Source organism: Nanorana parkeri, unplaced genomic scaffold, assembly GCF_000935625.1.
Source record: "Nanorana parkeri isolate BGI_ZX_2015 unplaced genomic scaffold, ASM93562v1 scaffold892, whole genome shotgun sequence".
NCBI lineage: Eukaryota > Metazoa > Chordata > Amphibia > Anura > Dicroglossidae > Nanorana > Nanorana parkeri.
In genome coordinates this window covers 586475-593898 of record NW_017307160.1, presented here as the reverse complement: position 1 = coordinate 593898, position 7424 = coordinate 586475, and positions in this window count along the sequence as shown.

The window sequence follows — 7424 nt, the reverse complement described above, 5'->3', positions numbered from 1 at the left end:
ACGTACGATCTGCCCATCTTGCATAGGCAGATCGTACTTGCGATGATCGCAAGCCACGCCCCGAGGGGCAGGCTTCTGATGACCGCAATGCCGAACGGGCAGTGCGCGCTTGCGCACACCGGCCCGTCCGGCTTTTATCTCACGAACATGCTACACACCCGCCGAACATCGTACGATGCTCGGTGGGTTTTGAAACATGTCCGTAAGTTTAAAGTTGTGCGACCTTACAGTAGTAGAGGTCGCACAGCTTCCACACACCTTACGATAATCGTACGATCGCGGGATTTCTCACGATTATCGGAAAGGTGTGTGGGGACCTTAATACTTCTAAATCGTTGCTGGCTTTGTATTCTTTGCTAGTGATGGGCTGAGCACACCGGAGTTCGGTGGGGGACAAGCTAGCGGCACCCCCCTCTCCCTGCCATACCAGGCCACATGCCCTCAGCACTGGGAGGGTGCTTTTCCAGGGTCGCCCCTGGAAAGGCACCTTGTCCCCGTGCGGATGGCTACAAGGGCCTCTTTCCCACAAGCCCTGGTTGTGGGGGTGTGGGCAATGGGGCTTATTCACATCAGGGTACTCCTTTAATAAAGGGGTACCCAGATGCAGCCCCTCCCCCCTTGTGAATGAGAAGGGGTACTTATACCCCTACCCATTCACTAAAGGGTTACGTTCAAAATGTAAAAAATACAGCAGACTTTCGAAAAAAATCCTTTAATTGAAAAAAAAAAAAAAGAAAAGTTTGACAAGTCTTTAAAAAAAACAAACAAACAAACATGGATCCAACGTAATCCAGCGTCAATCATGACGTTCAGTGTTGTCCACATCGAAGAAGCAACAAAATAATAATAAAAAAAACAAAATTTAAAATAAATAGAAATACATTTTTTTTTTTTTTTTTAAACACACCCGCTGACCCGTCCGCTCACGAAATCCTGTCGCCGAATGGCATTCTGGCAGATGCCGGCAATATATAAACAATTGTTTACATTTGTCCGCCACTTCACAGGACTTAGCTGTCGTCATAACTTTGCCCAATCGTGGCTCTCACAGTGTACTGTGCTGTGATTGGGCAAAGTCTTGCACCTGACTCGTGGTCAGGTACCTTGCTTTACCCAATCAGGGCTTCACAAGTGTCAGGGTACCATGCACAGGCGTCCTCACACCACATGTAGGTACCCACGCAGGATGACCAAATTAATATGCCCACACTGGATAGGGTTATATGCACAGTTTATTTGTTACACAGCAAACAAAACTACAAACCCACTCAACCCCCCACAGGTTTAGCAGTGAAGTAACAAAAACCACGGTTGGGACAAACACACCTACAGCCAGGGGGAACAGCAACAAGGAGGGGGAACAGGACTGCAGATAGACAGCAGGCCTCAGGATACAGGAAGAGTGGTCAGGTACAAGCCGGGTCGTTAACAGGAGGGCAGCGCGGTACAGGAGCAGGTTTCAAGGAGAGTGGTCGGGTAACAAGCCAGGTCGGTGACAGGTTTGCAGATAGGTAGCAAGGTTCAGGACATGGAAGTCAGGTGCAAGCAACTTGCGTGGCTCTGCAGGATTTGTGGTGGGCTTTGCAGACTGCAGAGCCCCCTCAGATCCTGCACAGCCCACCAAAGGGTATTGCAGAGCCCACCTGAGACTCTTTGGTGGGCTGTGCAGAATCCATGCTGGGCTCTTGCCACATTTCATACTTTAAAATAAAATGTAACTATATCCAGTTTAAGTACTACAGACACTAATGCACACACACACACACACACACACACAATAAGGCCACTTTCATATCTGTAGGTTTAGGTGCGATTAGGGATTCCTGCATCAGAATTGTGCGTATTACTGCAGCCGAAATCCCTAATCTGGTGTTTACAAGTGACAGCTGTCACCCATTCAAGTTGATCAGGTGACAGCAGCTCCATGTAAACGCATGCACACCGCATGATATGTGATATGATTACATGCGTCCAGGGAGAGTGATTGATTCCTAGAGGAATGTAAACATATCACGTATCTTTACATGCGGTGTGCAGGCGTTTACATGCAACTGCTGTCACCTGATCTTAACTTAGATGACAGCTGCCATTTGTAAACGCCAATTTAGGGATTTCTGTTGCAGGAAAACGCAAGTTCCTGATGCAATTCTCCCTAATTGCACCTAAAATAAAGGTGTGAATGCAGCCTAATACACTTCTACTCCCCAAACACGGCACAGGGGCCAGGATGGGCCGAACATTAGGCTGGCCTCATGGCCTCCCCCACCAGCGCCCTCTAGTGTCTACTGTGTGGTAGTGCCGGCTCTGCTCGCTACCACACAGTAGACACTGCTCTTCTCAGAGCCGGCCATCGGCATAGCGGACCGGCCCGAACACAATCAGGTTGAGTGCCCGGTTTGCCCTATGGCCAGTCCGGCCCTGGTTCCTGGCTGCTGGAGACACCCGCAGGCGAGCACAGGAACTGCAGGACCTGGCTCCAGCGCCACCTGGGGGTGCTCTGGATCCTGACAACAAGGGACTGTGCTGTTTGCAGTTCCTTTGTGGGGTGCTCGGCGGGCGAAAAGCCTGCCAAGCGCCCTGATAGTTCGCGTGTTGGAGTCAAACTATTGCTCGACTCAAACATCGAGCCCATCCCTATTCTTTGCATACCTTATTTCTCTTTTCTTCCCCAGTCTTCTCACAGTGGCCATGTTTACTAAGGGCAGATTACTAGCTCTCCTTTCACTTCCTGGATTTCTGGCACATGGTACTAGACATGTGACCATGCACATCATCCCAAGGGAGGAAAATCCCTGAGATCTTCTGAGATTACAGATGAGATTTCCCAGCAATGCTCTGCTAATGACAAGGCAATCCCAGTGTGCATTGGTTTGCCAAACTGAAGTGATTTTGCCCTTTCAAAGCAGGAAGTGAATGCTCTGCAAGTGTCAGTATTTCACAATCACAGCATTTTACACCTGACATGTCTATGTTATTATTATTCCTCATACATAGAGGGATGCATTGGCAGAAATAGATTTTTGAGTGGAAAGGTCCGCTTTCAGGTACTTGAATGTATTTTTAATATTTAACTCCTGAGCTTATATTTGAAGTGATTTAAGATTGGGTCCCTTGCTCCCCAGTCCTATGAAGCCTATATTTGGGTGCTTCCCTTGCAGGGTCAGGACAGTCTAGCCATTTGTTTTATTTTGTAATATTCAAAGTTTGTTGTTACTTGACATAAATGTATTTTGACATTTTGTACTAATAACATGTGGAAGAATTCTATGAGAATGACTATGTCACTGGCGTCACAAGGGGGCTGCGGGGGGTGCAGCCCGCACCCGAGTGACACCATTGTCTGACTGACAGTCATTTTGGTATCACCCCCTCTAAAAAGTCTGGCACTCGGTCTTGGGCCGAGAGCCTGACAGTGTCTGGAGAGAGGAGGGGACCCGGCGGCATACCTCATCCCGCCGGGTAAACGTCCCCTCCTCTTTCTGATGGCCGCCGGCAGGCGTCAATTAGACGACCGCACATGCAAATCGACGTCATCACGCATGCGAGTGGTGATGTCACATGCATGCGCGATGACATCACGGCGGGGTGTCACCCGGTCACCCCTACGGCTGACACCCAGCCTCGGGACTATGTAATGGCTGTGAATTGTTTTGGATTATGTGGTGATAGTAACGCTGTTCCTGGTTAGACATGGACTGCGATGATATAGGGCCCACAGTAAATACATGGAAAATAAAGCATGGATGTGTATTTACGTTGTGTTTTTTTATAGAAGGAAAAAAAAAACGGGACGCGTTGGCACACGCTGCGTTGCTTGATTTGGGTTTGCACACATTGCGTTGTGGAAGAATGCAGTCTGAATGACACTAACGCCCAATGACATGTATTGATGTTTGATGTCTGTGCGTTCAGTGTGCGTTAATCAACTCATACAAAGGCTCTGGATGTGAAAGGGCCCTAAACACCTTCGATTTCCGCTTCCTCAAAGAGGGGAACAATGTAACATTTACAAATACTTGTTATTTATTAACTCATTAGTTTTATCCTTTAGATTTAGTAGGCATTGTATAAGTTATGTTGTGTTTGTGCGTTAATACTGAATTTAGTGTATTTTTAGATAAACATTGCGCAATTATCGCAGTATGTACCTAATCAGCAGCGGCATCCTTTTATCCTACAGGTCCTGTGCTTTCAGAAAACGTATGATTTGGGGGGTATTTTACAAACTTCCAAAGCTGTAAGGAAAATCAATTCATGATCAGGAAGTGATAAACAGTAAAAAAAATGGCCCGGTCACCTAAGGAGCACAGCAGTGCCTGGCAGCATGAGGGTAAAGCACTTGTAAACCCATAGACTCCATTTCTTTAGGAAATCTTTAGCCAAACACTGATTGCAGCCAGTCAGCTGCAAACACAGTCCAGGTATTCTGACAGAGACATACCTGCCTCAATCTGTATACGAGAGCCCAGGTATTTGGGGGCGATTCCCCCATCCACACTATTGGTCATGGGGTGGCGTGAAAATAACTGCCAATGTGTGTCCAGTTTAAGGCTCTTTAGAAGGGCACCCACGGCACAGGGCATGCAGGGACTTATCGGAATCACTGACCAGTGTATGGCCGCGTTAAACCTCTTTGGCATTCGACACTTCTAGTTCTGGATGCCCTTGTCCCCCACTGTGCAGCATGATTCCATCCTCTAAACCAGCGGTTCTCAACCTGTGGGTCGGGACCCCTTCGGGGGTCGAATGACAATTTGTTAGAGGTTGCCGGGAGTCTCCCGCTATTAGATAGCGGCTCCCAGCCGCCCGGTAAATAAACACTTTCTCCCGGAAAGGTTTAATCTGCTCGATCGAGCAGATTAAACCTTTCCCTGCGATCGTTTTTTTTTTTTAATTTCTGACATCGGAGCCCCGACCGCCGTAAGTCAGAAAAAATAAAATAAAATCAGCATTGGAATGCATAGCTACATTCCTATTGGCTATTTCACTTTGCAATAGCAAACTAGCTATTGCACCTGCCCACTGCTGCTCTCAATCAGAGTTGTCCATCAGGTCCCCATCTAGTGATTATCATCATTATTATTATTAATAAAAGCTGACACCCTCGGCTTGTGTTATATGGTTTGCCATTTTAGCTGTTACAACATTGGTTCTCAACCTGTGGGTCACTGTGTGATTTCTGCTGTGCTAGGTGAGAGTCCTCCTCAGCCCTCTCCTAGCGCAGCAGTGTCAGTTCTCCCGCCACACCACCAGATGTCACTGCAGCAGCCGCGTCAACCCTAAATTTTACTGTTGGGGGTCACCACAACTTGGCAAATGTTACCAAGGGGTCCCGGCCCTAGAAAGGTTGAGAACCACTGCTCTAAACCCCTAAGTCACTTATTGTGTCCTGTTGTGATTGGGAGGAAAGAACCACAGCGTGGCATGGGGACACAGAAATCTGACTCTCCTGGTAGTGTTGAATCCCAATTCTTATGGAGAGTGGGTAGGAGATATGCTGATAGAGTATAAAAGGTCTTATGTTGCATGAACCTTTCATCTGCATTTTGGTTTTTCTAACCTAACAGGGTTGTATGACCGTATTTGGAAAGGGTCCATAATGGTGTTTATCTCTTGCAGCACAATAGATGCGGAAATTAGTGTGCAGCTGTGTGGGGAGATCAGGGCCTACCCATGAGGCCATTTTATATGGTCACCGCACATCTCCAAATGAGTACCTTCATGCTACCCTGTTTCCCTGAAAATAAGAACTACCCCGAAAGTAAGACCTAGCACTATTTTTCAAGACTCCTGTAATATAAGACCTACCCTGAAAATAAGACCAAGTTTGGTGGTAGCATGTGAGGGGGAACTTGAAGAGCAGGAGAGTTGGTATCAGCTTGCAGGGACATACTGTATTAAGGGGATGACAGTTGGTATTAGCTTGCAGGGACATACTGTATTAAGGGGATGACAGGGGACTCCCTCCGGCCTGCACAGTGACAGGGAGCACTCCAGTACCATACTTCACCAACTGCTGTCCCCCTGAAGGCACTGCTTAATGTAATGGTACTGTACTGTATTTTGTACCGGTAAATGGTACCGTACTTTACTGCGCTGTCCACTGTCTGAGGCCCCCATGCTGCACCGCTGGTACAACCGTCCCTGATGGCAAAGCATGCCAGCGCTGTAGAAAGCATGCAGAGGGAACAGAGCCGCATTAGCAGATACTTCCTCTATAGCGCCAGTTAGGCTGGGTTCCCACCTGGGCGCTGTAAAACGCTCAACATGTGAAAAACAATTATTGCCTATGGGCATGGTTCCCACCTGGGCGTTTTACAGCGCGTAGGAACGCGCTACAAAACGCCCTAAGAAGTACAGGAGCTTCTTTGGGGCGTATTTGTCACGCGTATCCATTTGGATACAGGCAGGTAGCCCTTGGAAAGGCGCGTTTGTCTTACCGCAAACGCGCATATTGCATACGCCCAGGTGTGAACCCAGCCTTACTGTGACAGGCAGAGTGATACCAGATAACGTTTGGATTGTTGTACATTTTGTTGCACAGTAAAAAAATAAGACATCCCCTGAAAATAAGACCTAGTGTGTTTTTTGGGGGCAAAAAATATATAAGACAGTGTCTTATTTTCGGGGAAGCACGGTATACAGCAGCCTCTCAACCAGTGTGCCATAGCACCATTTTGTGGTGGTGGTGGTGGGACTGTGATGTAAAGGGGGAACTCAAACGTGAAAGAGGGGCTCCTGCTGCAAAGAGGTCAGGGAATCTTGATTTGAAGTGGTCACTTTAATGTGATGGAGAGGGGAAGCCACTTTTTTGGAATGTTCTTGCATGGGGTCCCTCATAAAATCACTAACATTTTAGACTGCGGTGCCTCGAGATTGTGCATACTTTTACAGGGTGCCATGACTCAAAAAAGGTTGAAAAATGCTCCTCTGCAGAAGGATACATAGACAGGATTTGTTGAAGGGACAGAATACTGTTTAGGTGGGGCACAGCTTTAATGAGCGTGGTTCAGAGACCCCACTGGGACATCAGACATGCAATAAACTGCTAAACCTATACTCTTGTGGCCAAGACCCCGAGGGTGCTAACTTCAACAAATCCTGTCGAGGAAGACAGAAAAGGATGGCAGCAGACATTGCCAACTATCTTTACTATCCCTTTTGTACACGGTACTAGACCCAGCAAAGGCATGTGTAGTATATAAATTTAGGGTTCATGGCACTGGCAAAAAAAACAAAAACATATAAAACAAATGGCTGGAAAGGAAAAAAAAGTAACCGGTTAACACTTTATTATTGGAACACAATCAAAACTGTGCTTAGCTTTCATTTAAAGTACAGGATTTCACAGTTCCCATGTTGGGTGAGTCAATTGTTGGAATCTTAACAGGCGATTGAGCTGGCTGCATTCTGAAACCCAGTTT